Raw genomic sequence first — 18,113 nt, 5'->3', positions numbered from 1 at the left:
ATCTTTGTACTGGGGTGAATGTGTGACATTGATCCACATTCGGTCCATCACCTGTTTTGTTTGCAAATACCGCCATAAGTGCGCTGGGGATGCTCAGACGTGGGTCCCAGGCACTCCACACCACTGGAGTCAAGCTAGCCGGGCTGATGAGAGGTGTTACCTCGAAACCGGTCCGGTCCTCGGATGCTTGATTCCGTTCTGAGAAGGACATGGCTTTTGTAGTTCGTACTGGACTGTTCCCATGGGGCACAGGGTCAGAGCTGATTTCCTTATCGCCATTGTCTAACCCAGGGTGGTGTGGAGTGCAAAAAAACAATGGATTTGGGCCCAGATATTTGGACTGGGGTGAATGTGTGACATTGATCCACATTCGGTCCATCACCTGTTTTGTTTGCAAATACCGCCATAAGTGCGCTGGGGATGCACAGTCGTGGGTCCCAGGCACTCCACACCACTGGAGTCAAGCTAGCCGGGCTGATGAGAGGTGTTACCTCGAAACCGGTCCGGTCCTCGGATGCTTGATTCCGTTCTGGGAAGGACATGGCTTTTGTAGTTCGGACTGGACTGTTCCCATGGGGCACAGGGTCAGAGCTGATTTGCATATCGCCATTGTCTAACCCAGGGTGGTGTGGAGTGCAAAAAAACGATGGATTTGGGCCCAGATCTTTGTACTGGGGTGAATGTGTGACATTGATCCACATTCGGTCCATCACCTGTTTTGTTTGCAAATACCGCCATAAGTGCGCTGGGGATGCTCAGACGTGGGTCCCAGGCACTCCACACCACTGGAGTCAAGCTAGCCGGGCTGATGAGAGGTGTTACCTCGAAACCGGTCCGGTCCTCGGATGCTTGAGTCCGTTCTGGGAAGGACATGGCTTTTGTAGTTCGGACTGGACTGTTCCCATGGGGCACAGGGTCAGAGCTGATTTGCATATCGCCATTGTCTAACCCAGGGTGGTGTGGAGTGCAAAAAAACGATGGATTTGGGCCCAGATCTTTGGACTGGGGTGAATGTGTGACATTGATCCACATTCGGTCCATCGCCTGTTTTGTTTGCAAATACCGCCATAAGTGCGCTGGGGATGCTCAGACGTGGGTCCCAGGCACTCCACACCACTGGAGTCAAGCTAGCCGGGCTGATGAGCGGTGTTACCTCGAAACCGGTCCGGTCCTCGGATGCTTGATTCCGTTCTGGGAAGGACATGGCTTTTGTAGTTCGGACTGGACTGTTCCCATGGGGCACAGGGTCAGAGCTGATTTGCATATCGCCATTGTCTAACCCAGGGTGGTGTGGAGTGCAAAAAATCGATGGATTTGGGCCCAGATCTTTGGACTGGGGTGAATGTGTGACATTGATCCACATTCGGTCCATCACCTGTTTTGTTTGCTAGTAAGTACAACAGCACAGGATGTAGATTCTCAGGAGACTGTTCGTTTTTACAGAACCAGCCTTCTCCTTATATACAAAATATTACACTTCAGGCGAGAATTCTTTGTTTTATGATGCAACCATATACATATTTGTTCAACAAAAGGAAAAGCACAGTCATGACGGCCAACCTATAATTTCGTGTGTACAGTTAGTGATAGATTACCCAGCTCGGCCCAGAACTACCATCAGATATCGATGAAACCCCAATAAACTCGGGCACCTCCTCGTCGTAAAACTGGCCATAAACAAGGGACATGGACAGGTGTATGTGTGTGGATAACATGGTTTGTATGTAGTGAATGGTTTATGGCGCGTTGTGCCTTGATGCTATCTTACTCGGCCACTCAGCGAGGGACTGCCTGAACAGGTTCAGCTGGAGGCAGTGGAGTCAGCTCGGCCAGGTCATGGGGAAGTCAGCTAAGGTGGACGTGTCCTTTCAGATCAAACTCGGCCTTAATCAATTGACTATATGAGGGCAAGCCACAAGATGGATGCCGTTCACAAAATGGAGTCTGAGAGTTCGGGACGGAAACCATGATTTAAAGGTGATAGCATCACTCAATCACGACGCAAATGCATAGGGATAATGTCCTAGTCATTACCGGTCTGTAGACACCAAATTCGTCATGGTACGATGATATTTTGTGACACGAGTGTTGGGCCTCAGTACCATATTATAGCAGGGTCCAGAATTTCGGAACCACAGACCCTCTTTTTGCCCTCATATTAGGCAATAACTCATGCTAATCTGAGTCCAAATCTGTATTCATGAAGTCATGGAGATGCTGCTGTAGCATCATCCTGTTGCTCAATTCGTCCCTCGACACAGGCTTCCTTACACATGATGTAGCACAGAGGCCACATATTGCAGGAGCGCACTGTACAAACAGGCAGAACAGGAACAGAATAGCTAAGATCATCCCAATGAATATCAGCGTTTTCCATCCCCAGGCAGAGATCAGTTCCCAGAACCACCCTAGCAGGGACCAATCCCCTTTATCCACGTGAAGGGAATCAGAGATTTTGTGCAGTTTGGAGATGGCCTGGTACACTGTCGGAGCATTATCAGGGATGAAAATGCAGCAACTGGATTGGATCACTCTACATACACCACCACGGTCTGCAAGTATGACATCTAGGGCAACCCTATTTTGAAGAGTCATAAGTCGGTCCGACTGGAGCTCAGCAGTCAAGTTACTAAGGGCACCGGCCGTCTCAATCACGGCGGATTCAACTACCCTCGTCAATTGGCGAATGTTCCTGCTGTTCACCATAGGCCCCCAAAACGGCAGAAAACCCTTCGCGAAGTCTCCAAACTCTTGACCCGCAGTGTCGTCTTGACTCACGACACCCCTAACTGTCCTTGTCCGATGGTAATCTGCCTCGGCCGTGTAGGTGGGTGGCAGCAGAAACGAGATAAAACATGCGCCCAAGAAGTCAGGGGGCAACCATGTATACGCTCTATCGTGGCAGATGAAGTAAGTGCCCTTAGCTGCTAGCAATGAAGGGGAGGTCTGAGACGAGAAAACGTAAGTCTCAGTGCAGACACTCTTTTCCAACTGAGCTCTAGGGTTTTTGCCATTTCCCTGCAGACATAGGTGACCTTGGTGGGGTACTATCCAGACTGGGGAGGATTTCTTTGCTTTCAGACTCTCAGCCAAAGAGATTCCATATTGCGTTATATTCCATCTGCTGTAAGGCATCAATTCATCTCTGGGGATTGTTTTGTATGTGTGCGACATCCCTACTCATATTCCTAATTCCCGCCACTAGTGCCTTGTTGCTTGAGTTTTTCCCTGGGACATATGGTTCGAGGGCGAACAGGAACATTGCTCTAAATGCCCACAGAGAACCATGATAGCCAAATGGCAGGACAAAATACGGGTTACCCCTATCTGTCGTGTGTGGCATCAGTCCACATACCCAACAGTTGGTGGTGTTAATTACAGATTGGTGCTGGTGTAGGAGTTGGACGAATGAGTTATTCGCAAATTCTAATCTTCTGGCAGGCTCATGTTCCGGCAGAGGGTGTAAAGAGTGCGGGGAGACAGTAGGCGGAGGTGTGGGCTGAGTGTTATGTACAAAGGTAACTCGAAAGATGAACAGAACATAGCCAATTAAAAACATTATTATGCTGCACAACATTAGAATGCATATTACTAAAAATTGTTTTCTTGCCATTACAGCGCATACTCTCTTTTCAAAGTTCGTAGATCTAACAGGTCTCTCTACCCTCGGAAACTCCATCCTCTAGTTGCTGCCCGCGGTGGGAGATTGATTCTGCTAAGGAGTGCTTTCTGTTCAGCCCAGGGTAATTCCCTTAGACCAACCAGAACCGTTGACCTAAACATCTCCAGCTGCACTCCCCAGACTGTCAACCGCGACCCTAGCCGCAGAACCGGATGGCGGTTCGAAAATCAAAAAAGAGCAAGTTCCCTGGGCGAGAGAGCTGTATAATTAAAAATAGTTCTTGGTGGGGGAAGAAAAATCTTATTAGTTTGTTTTTATTAGTCCGTTTTTCTTGGCCTCAGATTATACCGTTGTTTCCCAGGTACGGTGTTGTCTTCAAACAAAGTTTCAAGTTCGGTAGTGTCCAACTGCATTGACGGTGGCACAAGTCCTTGTAGAACTCGGTCGCTCTCCTTTTCCGTACCAGTTCCTTTCAAACGTGCATCACTGAAAGGCACGAAGCGGGGCACAGACTCAGTCTCTGAGTCAGAAATTCCCTCCTGGACCCATCGGTCATATGGAAGGGGCAGCGGGACCCGTTTACGGGCTCCGTGCACCCAACGTTTTTTTCCGTGGACACGTACTGCAGAGCGGGTAGTCAGTAGGACTTGAAAGGGTCCGGTCCAGCGAGGCTCCTCGTTCTTGGTCCGCTGGAAATTCCGCATTAGGACCCAGGAGCCGGGTTCAATGGCCTGGCCTGGATCATCAGATGCCGGCGGAGAGGAGCTGTGGACCTGTTGGTGTAAAACACGCAATTTAGTTGTCAATTCGTGCAAATAGTCAAGCAGTACAGGGTGCTCTATCTCGCTGAGTTTCTTGGGCCTTGGCATTCCCCATATATTAGCTGGGCGGCCGAACACTATCTCGTGAGGGCTAAGTCCTAGTCTAGAATGGACAGTCGTTCTGGTAGATAGGAGTGCTAAAGGCAGGGCGTCAGGCCATTTAAGACCTGTACTGGCTTGGATGTTGGCTAGTTTGAGTTTTAGGGTGCCGTTGTAGCATTCTACTAAACCAGCTGATTGGGGGTGATTTGCAGCGTGGAACTTCTGGTGTATGCCTAGATATTCACACACTCTCTTCATCACTCGTCCCACGAATTCACTTCCATTATCACTCCAGACAATTCTAGGCATGCCATACCTAGGGAAGAATTCTTTGACCAGGGCTTTGGCAGTTGACAAGGCAGTGTTGTCCCTAAGGGGATACGCTTCCACCCACCTGGAGAAGGCGCAAACAACAACAAGCACGTATTTCAGATTGTTGCACCTCTCCATGTGGATGAAATCGAGCTGCAAGACCTCGAACGGATGCGTTGGAGGCGCAAAGTGACCAGCTGGAGTTGGAGTTCCCTTGCCGGGATTGTACTTCAAACACACCATACAGTTCTTGACCAAATTCTCTGCACATTTTGGGATACCACTATTCTGCCATACTGGGGCCAACAACTTACAGATTCCTTTCACACTGATGTGAGCCATCCCATGAGCCATCGTCACCACTGCACGTACATATGCATTGGGTAACAGCCATCTTTGATGCTCAGACGATTCGACCCAACAACCATTCGTATCCAATCTACCCTTGCTTTCTCTCCATTCATTCACCTCTTTCTCAGTCGCCTCGGACTGTATGGACTTCACACTTTCAATAGTGTCCTCACACATACCTACATCAGCAATCCATCTCGCAGGACCCACAACGTACATTCGACTCATTGTGTTCCTTGCAGTCTCTTTTGCAACTTCGTCTGCAAATGCATTCCCACGACCAACCTCATCTTGAATCTTTCTGTGTGCACTGCATTTCACAATCACAACTTGTAGTGGCAAGGTCAGTGACTCGAGAAGCTCGTTAACTAACTGTCCATGCTGTATCTTTGCACCATGCAATGTCAGGAACCCACGTTCACGCCACAATCGTCCAAAACTATGAGCCACGCCAAAGGCGTATTGGCTATCTGTATACGCATTCACTCGTTTACCTTTTGCCAACACACACACTCTTGTAAGTGCAATTAACTCGGCTGCTTGCGCGGAATTATGGGGAATACGCGCAGTCTCTACAATCGTGTGCAATGTTGTCACAGCGTATGCTGCAGTCGTATCACCATTTGGCAACTTGAAGCATGAACCATCAACCCATAAAGCATCGTTACATTCAGGAAGGGGAGTATCCAATAAGTCTACTCTCCCTTTTGTCTCTTCTTCTGTCCTAAAACAGCAATCATGTTTTTCGACCTCATCTGTCTCTGCTGGAATGGGTAATAACGTGGCGGGGTTGAGTGTATCGCACCTCTTTATGTGAATGTGACTCGCTAACAGTGTCAGCTCATAACTTGACAGTCGAGCACTAGTTAAGTGCTGTGTCTTCGTTCTGTTTAGTAAAATGTCTACTGCATGTGGGACCATAACGATCAGAGTGTTATTCATTACTAACCCAGCAGACTGTCGAATACAGACAGCTGCTGCAGCAGTGGCTCTCAAGCAACTTGGTAATGCCATAGCTACAGGATCTAGAGTCGCTGAGAAATACGCGCATGGACGCTGTTTGTCCCCGAAGGATTGTGTCAGGACTGATAATGCGCAACCTTCCTTCTCATGGACGTATATTGTGAAAGGTTTACTGTAGTCGGGGTTGCCCAACACAGGAGCCGAACACAATGCATCACGCAACTCGTGAAAACTCTTCTGACAATCATCAGACCAAGGCACAGGATTGGGTGTATCCTTACAGATTAGTGCCAGCAAAGTTTTGGCTAACAATGAGAAATTTGGTATCCATTGTCTGCAATATGATGTAATGCCCAAGAAAGCACGCACTTCTCTCTGTGTCCTTGGGACACTCAATCTTGCAATTGCCTGTATTCTCTCTGGGGTTAGTCTCCTTCCCTCCTTCGATAAGATGTGACCTAAGTAGGTCACTTCTTGTCGACAAAATTGCAGTTTCGAAAGAGAGACTTTGTGCTTCATGTCACATAAATGACGCAACAACGACAATGTGGCTTCCTTGCAAATCTCTTCAGTATCTGCAGCGATCAGCAAATTGTCTACATACTGAATCAGTCGCACCATCAGGTAGAACAATTGTGTCAAGTTGTGTTTTCAGAGCCTGACTGAATATAGATGGGCTTTCACAGTAGCCCTGAGGAGCGCGTTTGAAGCGGAAGCTTCGTCCTCCTAAATTGAAGCCAAAAATATCTCTGCTCTCCTCAGCGATCGGGATGCTGAAGAAGGCGTTCTTCAAATCAATCACCGAAAACCGAGTGGCTGAAGCTGGAACCATAGTCAATAGGGCAGTAATGTCGGGAACAACTGGAAACTGTGGCACAACAATCTTATTCACTTCTCTGAGATCGATCACAAATCTGTACACAGGTGGCTGCGAAGGATCAGTACGCTTTAAAACTGGCAGAATAGGACTGTTACAAATGTTGCCCGTTGTCTCTTCAATGACATCTCTCTCAATCAGATCGTAAACGATCGCTAACAAAGCCTTTTCCCACTCGCTAGATATCTTGTATTGGGGAATACGTGGCAACCTAACATTTGCTCTCAACGTTATGACATATGGCGCTATCTCCAAAAGACCCACGTCGTTAGAACCAGTAGCCCAAAGTATGTCCGGAAGTGATAACAATTCTCTTGGAATATTTTCCTTTGACAAATACATTGGGGAAATCACTTTCTTACGTAGCGTGAGTTGTACTCCCGAAGGAGAACAGTACAAAGTCGCATATAATCTCTTTAACAAATCCAAACCTAACAAGTTTTCGCCACAACCTGTTGTAAGAATGAGGGGTGCTTCTAATTCATATGGCCCAACAGAGAGGGGCATAGGACTAGAAATCGGGTTTCTAACCGGGGCGCCAGAAAAACCTACGGAAACATTCATTTCGCCAGACAAAGGTGCGCCAGGAAGTTTCGAGTGCATAATAGAACTTTTTGTAGCACCAGTATCCAGCAGAAAAGGTTCTGTTACCCCGATGTAATCACCTCAACATAGGGTCCATTCTGATCTACTGGAACTGAAACAACTCCCTCTCTTTGTCCATGGCTGTCCTAACAATTATTATCCGCATTCTCATTTTCTGCGTAATAGTCATCAGCATAGTACTGAGCTGACCTGGAGGACGAATTATTCTGTTGGTCAAAGCTGTTCATGGAATTCTGAGGCGGGAAAGAAGTAGTATTCTGGGGGAAATTTCCACGGCCCCTACCCCTAGGAGCCTGTTGAACACCTCTACCTCTTGAACCAGAGACACCATTCAAACGTCGCGATAGGGCTGGACAACTATTCTTGAAATGACCCTCTTCTTTGCAATACGCACATTGATTCCGACCATACGGTAAACGCTGTTGAGAAGACTCATGTCTTTGTGAGTTTCTCGAAAACTGCTGTTGTTGCTTATAATCAGGCTGACTAGCTGTGCGAGGCGGATAGGCTTGCTGGAGAAGGACTTTAGTTTTCAAATCTTTTGTCTTTTTGTCTGCCTTATCTAGTTCGTCTTTGCGCCTATTTTCGTAGTACTGGGCTGTGGCTAAAATCTGCGCTGACGTGGAAACAGCCCAAGCACTCTCTGAATCTTTCAGTTTATTGCATAATTCAGGAAGCAAATTATGTACAAATTTGTCTACAAACAATCTTTGGCCACCCTCGGTAGCCATATCCTGACCACTGTGGTCGACGAAAGTCTCTTCAAACCTCGTGAAAAAATCAGACACATTCTCATCTTTCTTCTGCTTGCACGCAGACGACTTGTCCCAATTCACACGCAATTCAGGCATTAAAGTCTTCATATACGTGATAATTCTACCAGGAAGTTCAGCTACTAAAGGCTCAGGTTTAGAACCATCAACTTGTCTAGCATCAGCAGTAGTGATATTAGCCCACGTGTCACCTAGTTCTTGATCATGAACTGCATGGCGAATCTTACTCCATAAAGGCTGTGGAACAACATTCCCGAACAACATGTCTACATCTGCTAAATTCATTATACATGAGCTGGCAGTCTGTGATAACTCCTTATAATACCCTGCAGGATTTTTACGGGGATCAGGCAATGTCTGTTTGAGTGCTAAAACTTCAGATCTTTTCCAGGGGACATGTACCCAAACACGCTGGAAATGTGGCAGAATAACTGGATTTGCATTTGCGTCACCTTCCCTCCAAACTGGAGGAACCTCTCTCATGGGGTATTGTCGCAGCTTTTTCCTTCCTGACATTTCATCCTCATACAGTGATCTAGAGACGTTTCCCTTACTCCTATAAGACAACAACAAATCTATCGCTCATTCAACATCAGCACCTACAATCATGCCTTCATAGAACTTGAAGCGCATACAGAATAATTCCTTCATTTTGCGTTTTGGATCATTTGTCTCCAAATCCTCGCAAAGATATACACACATTTCTTCGAATACATATCTCTGAGTGGATGCATCCCACTGACGGAAGACTTCCGTAACAGACTGAACATCATATTTTACAGTATCAGTAACCCATTTGCGTGCTAACTCATTCAGCACTTCTCTTTCCTCGTAATCAGGCAGTTGACTACGCAATTGTCTACGTCCTGTTTTAGGGGTCGTCTTAGGCGACCCAAAGAAGGGTGAGAACAGACCAGTGACAGTACTTGCCACTCTCTGTCGAACAGAAGGAGAAGCTTGCGGAGAGGCAGACGTGCCAGAAAAGACAGGCTGATGTAAAGAGGAAGTCGAGGCAATGGCAGAGGAAGTCGAGGCAGTGGCAGAAGTAGCATCATGATAAACAGTGAGAGCGGTAGGCAAAGTCGTAGGAAAAGTAGATGGAGTATGTAGCAAAGGCGGCGGCCCTTGAGAGGGCTGCGCAGGAGAAGTAGGAACCAGCTGAAGAGGGGCTGGTGTTTGTGCGAGAGCTGCATTTCGTGCGCCGGGGCGCGGTATAACAAAACGCTTCGGGGGTGCTGTAGCATCTAGTGTATATGGGGGTGGTGAACTCAATAAATGGGACATTAACGGATCTTTCTCTGATGTCTTTTTTGAACTTTGTCCTTCATGGGGCAACATTGGATAGCATTTATCTACTGCTAACTTCTTGCTTCTGAGCATTTGTTCACTCTCTTGCTCTTCCTCATTATCTCTGTATGCAATGGCAGCTTGCACCATTGACATACCTCTTTTATTTTTCTTAGCTAGTTTCATTTCTTTCTGTTTGGCTTCTTTGCGCCATAAGCGAAAAGAGTCAAACATCGCCGGCCGGGCTTTCTTCTTAAACAGTTTGACCTCGAGGTTATCTAAAATTTCTGCGTCACAGCTACCATATTGGGGCCACTTTAAAACACCATCCTTTCTGGTGTATTTCATCCATACTTCATTATATGTGATAGGACCTACTCCGTGCTTTATGTAGAGCTCATATGTTGGAGTTCCAATCGGAGGAACCGGACACAAATCCTCTAATCGGGAGTCCTTACTACAACCAAGACAAAACAAGTTTCCAAGTCTGCTAAGACCAGGCATCTTCGCTCACTAGTCTAGCTTCAAACTTCAAAGGATTATCGAATACGATATTTTCGTGAATACACAAATCCCTTGGTTTTGGCACTTGCAAGTTCCAAACAAGGTGTATCTCAAAGATACCAAAACTAAGAACAAACTAAGGACTGGGAGACGCTCCACTTATACTTAACTGAAGTATTGATGATCAATGACGTCACTAGAAGACTCGTCTATCGTTTCGCTCTACCAAGGATCACTGGGTCCAAAACAGGGCGATAGTCAGGGCAGCAGTCCTTCGTAGCCGTCGGGACACGGGGAACCTCGCAGCAAAGACCTTCGGAACCACATCGACATACAGGGGTCGCTGAAGTGGCTGGCCGTCCTCTGGAATTTTCACACGAAGCTCCTCACGAACATCTGGCTTGGACCGATACCGCTTGATACCGCCCCGAGTTGGGCGCCAACTGAGGGGCCGGGTTTTTAGGAACCCGGTGGTGCCAGGGGATAACACCCAAAGACCTCTGAGTTCTCCCTGTTCCGGACCACAGAAACACAGAGTCTTCTAGGTGAAGTCAGAGATCGAGTTTTATTGGCTGCAACCAAGTAACAAGTGTCCTAGAAGTACAACAGCACGGGATGTAGATTCTCAGGAGACTGTTCGTTTTTACAGAACCAGCCTTCTCCTTATATACAAAATATTACACTTCAGGCGAGAATTCTTTGTTTTATGATGCAACCATATACATATTTGTTCAACAAAAGGAAAAGCACAGTGATGACGGCCAGCCTATAATTTCGTGTGTACAGTTAGTGATAGATTACCCAGCTCGGCCCAGAACTACCATCAGATATCGATGAAACCCCAATAAACCCGGGCACCTCCTCGTCGTAAAACTGGCCATAAACAAGGGACATGGACAGGTGTATGTGTGTGGATAACATGGTTTGTATGTAGTGAATGGTTTATGGCACGTTGTGCCTTGATGCTATCTTACTCGGTCACTGGGCGAGGGACTGCCCGAACAGGTTCAGCTGGAGGCAGTGGAGTCAGCTCGGCCAGGTCATGGGGAAGTCAGCTAAGGTGGACGTGTCCTTTCAGATCAAACTCGGCCTTAATCAATTGACTATATGAGGGCAAGCCACAAGATGGATGCCGTTCACAAAATGGAGTCTGAGAGTTCGGGACGGAAACCATGATTTAAAGGTGATAGCATCACTCAATCACGACGCAAATGCATAGGGATAATGTCCTAGTCATTACCGGTCTGTAGACACCAAATTCGTCATGGTACGATGATATTTTGTGACACGAGTGTTGGGCCTCGGTACCATATTATAGCAGGGTCCAGAATTTCGGAACCACATAACTGGTCAGTGAAATACCAAAAAAATACTAAAAACTGGGATGTTTTGCCCTTTCTGGCCTTACCTGACCCACCCACTGACCCATTGCACAGGTTATTCCCGCCCTCTGATTCTTCACCCACAGTTCCCCTACTTTTTTTCCACCACTGGTCACCGTACGCCCGTTTATGCACAGCCAAGCTAGGGCTCTGGGAGAGGGACCTCTGTCACAAATATTCTTAAATCTCAGAAATTTTTATTGGCAAAACTACGAGTGAGGTTCACAGCCTAAATTGTATGCATTTAAAGTTCACTCATCTGTACTATTGAACTAAATCTAAGCAGTGCAATTGACTAAGGGAAATTACAGAAGGTAAACAGATGAATTGTTTTGTATTTTTAAATGCGTTTATAGCAGAAAATGCTAATTTAGGGTTTTCCTGCCTGCTGAGCATGTCAAAGATTCTTGCAGCAGCACTGAAAACAAATTAGCGACTTTTAATGGCTGTTTTTAAATGTTTGGTAAGCTTTATCTTTTTCACAGTGTCACAGGTCAAGGGATCGTCCGACTGAATTAGTGCTGCCTGTCATTTTAGAGGGCCAACATACCTAAACCCGGTGAAGGGTAGGAGACCTGTGCTCCAGCACATGTCACATGGGCACTTGACTTAGCATCCAATTACAGCCCAAAGACATAGCTGCCAAGGTTTCTGATTGCTATAGGTGACATTTTCATAATATTATTGTAATTATGAGTGACATTTGAGCAATTATGAGTGAAAAGTTTTTGCTAGCTAAATCAAGCAATGAAGAAGACTGAAACATAAATAGCAGAAATTATACCCATTTGAGCAACAAGAAATGTACCAACAGGATGTGAGGCCCCAACACAGATCTCTTCTCAGTCAGGTGATGCTCGGACTCTGGCTACCGTAGACAGCACAGTATTGGGCAAGCCTCAAGAGAGTGAGGCTGAGGCACACACATACAAATGTCACAGCCAGGCAGGCGGGATTATTTCAAAAAGACTTCAGCTCATAAAAAAATCATGAACTAAGCTAAGCTGAATGGCCAGCCAACCTGGCCTGGGGTCCGGCACGTCCCCTGCTACATGCAAGTTCAGTTGCACCACAGTGGCACAGAGTCTCGTGAGTCGTAGCTCTGAATGAAAACAAGTTAGACAGCAGCTCAGAAGATGATGATCTGATCATGACCGCATGCTAAAAAGCACATTTTATTAACATAGCAACTTGGAGATTATACGCTCTGTCACTCAAGCACTTCTTCGTTCCGAGGCAAGCCAGCCCTGCGACAACAGGCTGGGTCTGCAGTGGCCGGCCTGCGAAATTGACTGGCGGGCTTCTGCGGCAACCCCACACTGCATGATTCATGCACGACCCGAAGGTGTGCAGTTATGTTATTGAATCATATTTAACGCTGCGCTGTGAGCTGGGCTGCCTTTGCTAGCTGCAGCAGCCAAAACTTTATTTATGAACTGGCACACTCTCGCTGCACGGGCGCCTATTACCCGCCTATTGAAGACTGTGTTTGGCGTCAGTGAATGTTATGCTGCACGGTCCTGTTTGTTACATTGTAGCAGTCATAGCTCAGAGCACATGACCCTGCCCCCAAGCCTGCCGGGAGCAGCGCGCTGCCACTGCAGCTTTCAGTCACAGTATGGTGCATTATAGCAACGCTCTGGTTTGACAGCCGAAGAATCACTATAATGCGTAATTTTGTATTTCAGTGCCGTGATGCGGACCACCACATTGAAATGCGTCAGTCTAACACCTTATGTGTGGTACTTGCAAGGACTGCACAGAGTTCTGGGGGCTGGGCTGCCTAACCTCTAACAAAACACTTACTATGAAAGAGGTAGCCCTGTCAGGGGCGGCTCTAGGCTCATGGCGGCCCTGGGCAGGGAGCATAGGTAGGGGGCCCCGGAAGAGGGGTCCAGGCGGGGCAGAGCCCCCCGGAGCTCAGGAAGGTGTTTTAATAAAACGTCCAGAAAAGGCGTTAGATGACCAGTACCTGCGGCTGCTCCTACCCTTCCGAATTCGTCTCAGAACGATAACATTTAGGAGGAGGAGGGTATTGTGACACACGACATGGCCAGCAGTAGGTAGGGATATAAGAAGCCAATCAGGAACCAGGAGGGACGCAAGCGCGGAGGCCAGTGAAGAGGGGAGGTCAGGGTGTTTGGAAGTGAAACAGAGGCGGAGGCCGCCAAATCCCTGCCAGGGGCCGCCACGCAAATATGTATCCATCCTCAGAGGATCATTATATTAAGGATATATATTGGCGTGGCTGCCCCTGGGGTTTGGTGGCCCTGTGCAGGTGCACAGCTTGCACATGCCTAAGGCCACCCCTGGCCCTGTATTACTCAGACCATGTGTACTGTATGGTAAATGTGACAATGGTCCTGTCAGGTTCAAAATGTGTTAGGTCAAAACATTCATATTGCTGCAGTACAAATGCTTTAGTCAATTATAATAGAATGAACATGCATTTCAGATAAATATAGGCCTGACCACAGCAATCAATAATAAAAACGATATTATCAAAATTGTTTTAAAAACGATAAATCATACTTTATATACATAAGGTGTTCTGTGATTGAAATGTGAAAGAAGTGCTCGCACAGTGCATTACAAAATTGACTACATAGATACATAAAAGTCATAAAGTTAAAAACAAAGTCTTTTTGGAATGTGCCCGCCCACTGCGTAATACTCCCTATTCTCTCTTCTGTTACCTTAATCTTGTAATAGTCGTTATTGCCCAATAGGAGAAACTACAGTGCAGGCAACAATTTTGATCGTCAACGTTTCGACCCCCTTCATGCAGCGGGTGATTCCCTTTCATTTATTGGGGGTTTCATCAGGACATTGTAAGTAACAACTTTGAGTTGATAACTCAAAACAATCCAGAAGCCACAACTCCTTCCTCTAAGGTACCGGGAACTAAGCTCAATAGGGAGACCACTCAATGACTATCTCTCCCCTGCAGTGTTAAGTTCCAAGTCAATGCCTCTATTTGCACGTCAGGATTCCTGGTCAACTCGCACATACGCTCAACTATTAGCAGAATAACAGCTATCGCTCGGGACAAAGGCATTTGCGGCAGGCACTGACAGCGCGTGAGAGCTGAAATGACAATAATGATCGTGCCCTCCATCAATTATCTGTTATCTCGGCTCCAGAAACAGATTTACTGCACATCAGAAAATCAGCCACTCTGCAGTAAGTTACAATATGTACACCAATTAAATTAAATTCCACTTCCTAGCAACCCTGCCAAGTAAGTGCCACACAGCGTGACAATCTCAGTTGAGTGCCACAATGTTGGAAAATTACTAAATTGCATTGGGCTAACCCAAGATGCGTGGCACATGGCAGGTTTGTACCATGATTTCATGTTTCTGCTTTTTATATAGTGCAAACTTGACTTAGGAGTCAGAGCGCTTTCAAATAGGTCTCCTTCAAAGCACATCATGTAACACGCAGATGAGAGATTTCTATTATATGTAGAAAGGTAAGTGGGCTGCTGCTCTTAACACAAACATCTGTATGTTACTTGCAGTTCATAAATTGTAATCCTTCTAATATGGCACAGTGAGCTATAAAGGACACGAGTCCTACACCTTATAACCCTTACTATCTTAATGGAACACATCCTGTACATTGATTTACACATCTGACTTTCTTACAGAGCATGCACATCTCTCAAATACATGGACTAAAAAAAAGTAAAAAGCATGCCTCTATTAAGTACTTGTGAAGTAATAAGCTGTGTGCATTTTATTTCCACTCCATTACATTTCCATCTAGGTGTGAGGCTCCAGATGGCTCCCAGCCAGGATACTCCAACAAAAGTAGGCCTGATGGTCCCTTAAATTCAGACTTTGTTTTGAGCCCAGCTGCAATTTTAATTATAAAGCCCGCTCACCTGCATGTTGCTGCTCAGAATGTTACTAGACAACGTGCAGGTGCTCATGAATGTGTCCCGATGTCTGAAATTTACACTGGGAAGAGTTCCGGATATTGTAGAGGGGCAACATTTCTGGGATGGATAGACGGCATCCATCCTCTGACAAGTGTGGGAAGACGCCGTCTACCCACGTTTAACCTCGTTGTGTGCCCTGTTAATATGTTATACATCAATCTTTTAAGTGGGCAATGCTGGACTTGCCTTTTGGGCAGTGGGCACTGCTATATTTGTCAGCTTGAAAGGGCCGGTTTGTATGGTTTTGTTTTGGTTTCTGGGCAGTGACAGGACCAAAATATGCATTAGCAATTCCAGTCAGTCTGTTGTCAGCTGGCAGCCTTTTGGCTTTGTCAATGCTCGATTTCTTTAGCTGTCATTTTTAGGTCTCGCCTACGCTGCACGCATGACCTTTAGCAGTCGCTCTGTTCTTTTTGGAAGCACATACTTGTGCCTTGTGGTGGCATCCACCTTGGGAACTGTTTGCACCACCTTCTAATACTACCTCTCATAACGAATCGGAACGCTAGAAACATCAGATACAGGTTGGCGACTTGCTGCAAGGGATAATTTCGCCAGTTTAAAAAGAAACGTCCTATTGAGCTGCCTTTAATAGACTCACTACCGTTTGTGCTAGGGACATATGCACTTATTGACATTATCTTAAAAAGTTTCATGCATACATAAATGTGTTATTTTAAACTTTTCATAGTTTTATTGTATTAACGTAATGTGACTGATTTTATTGGTAAAATGTATATATGCAATGGTTTTAATTAACTGTGCATAATAATAAAAAATCTAAAAAAAACAAAACCTTGTGGGAGCGAGCAGGGGCCTGTCACAAGCATGAGTATGTGCTTCCAAAAAGAGCAGACTGCGCGCGCATGCATGCGCCACTGCCCTTTTTCATGCATTACTTTTCTTTTTGTTTAAGCACTCCAGGTGTGCACCTGTTTTCCAGCTGTTTCTCTGGTGTACTTTTCTTTCCGCACTTTGTTCTGAACTCCCTCTCTTTGATTTTTCTCCCCTTTGTACTTCTCCCCATTGCCCCTTGTTATACGCTCGCAGGAAAGTGCTTACATGACATGCCTGTTTCTTTCTTGCCCATTGCTTATTTCAGCCCCCGCCACCCCCTTATTGCTCTTGCTCTCTGTCGTCATTCTCTCACCCCACACTGGCCCTCTGCTTCTTCCCTTTCCACCCATGCCCTCCATGTTGCTTCAGGTCAACCCGTGATGCTTGCACCCTTCATGTCGTCCCACAAGCACCCAATCCTGTGTTGCTGCCTGTCATCCATCCATGTGCTTTAAAAATGTGAAACTTTTGTGTTTAGTAATGAGACGGATGTACATAGAATGTGTCTCAAAGTGAGTGGGACTGTGGCGGTTGTTGCCCAGTGAGAAATGCACTTGTAGCCAGGTGTTCAGTGCTAATAATAGGGCAAAAGGGCTGGATCGCCTCCTTGTTACAATCTAAATCAAGCCCATATTGTGATTTATTTGTTACAGTAGCAAGTAAACTTATAAGGAGCCTGAGATGAGTAACACAGAACAAGGCAGGGTTTTGTGTTGTAAGACTCGTTGTGGGCCGCCTGCGGTGCTCCCTCTCGGACCTGTGATAGTGACTCCCACAGCTTCCCCTGCTGCCCAGAGTCGAGGCACTGTTCTTAGAAGCAATTAGAAAGAAGCACAAAATAGGATACAGCTTGAAGTGCACCCGTGAGCGAAGCGATTCCTCACCTACACATCATAATATGGGTAACAAACGCTTATCAGGACCTACAAAATCGCTTCTGGGAATTAAAAACACTTCCCACATAAGTTACATCAACAATACAACACCTTCCTAACCATGGAGCCCCCTCTCCGCCTCATGGCTTAGCGTGATACCTACCCGTTATTGTGCTTTGTTGCCCACATTGGGATGCAAGGCGCTATCAAATGCAATAAAACAAACTGCAGGAAATAGATCATTGAGTGCTTCTGATGAAGATTCCTTCACATAAACTCTTATTGAATGCAAACTTTATTCATGTATCCTAAAAGGTAGTTCTTTTTATGGGATAAATGACATTTCTCACATCCTGTTACACCTTCGTTCGATCACGGCAGATATAACCGTTTCTCCCTCATCTCATGCCCGAAGATTTCATACAAATATTTCATTTTTTTAGGAGAACAATGTTATAGTTTAAGGTCACTGTGATGTAGAGTCCCAAAAACAGGCAAAATTAATCCAGCATAATTCCAAATGTGCACTTCCATATCAACATTGATCAAATATAATCTTAAAATGTATCCCTATATATGGGCACATAAAAGAAGGACAGATAACAAATACTGCGAATTTATTTCCAGGATACATGAATAAACATCGTATATGAACTTTGTGTTAATTCATGCTCGTGGGGAGTTCTCCAAACTAGCCCTTTACATTTACCTGACGTCTTTATCCCTGCCTTTTGCAATGAGAATGTGCATGCTTAACCTCCGACTCCAAGAATATGTTTTTCTGCTCCTGAGGCAGACGCTATACTTGTTGCTGACTAGCTTAGCACAGTCTCCTGGCGCTGTTAATGTAATTGCTGCCAGTGGAATAAATGTGCCTAAAACAGACATGTAAAGATTTTCTGATCAGTGACTTAC

Source organism: Lissotriton vulgaris, chromosome 5 (assembly GCF_964263255.1).
Source record: "Lissotriton vulgaris chromosome 5, aLisVul1.2, whole genome shotgun sequence".
Taxonomy (NCBI): Eukaryota; Metazoa; Chordata; class Amphibia; order Caudata; family Salamandridae; genus Lissotriton; species Lissotriton vulgaris.
This window is presented reverse-complemented; position numbering follows the sequence as displayed.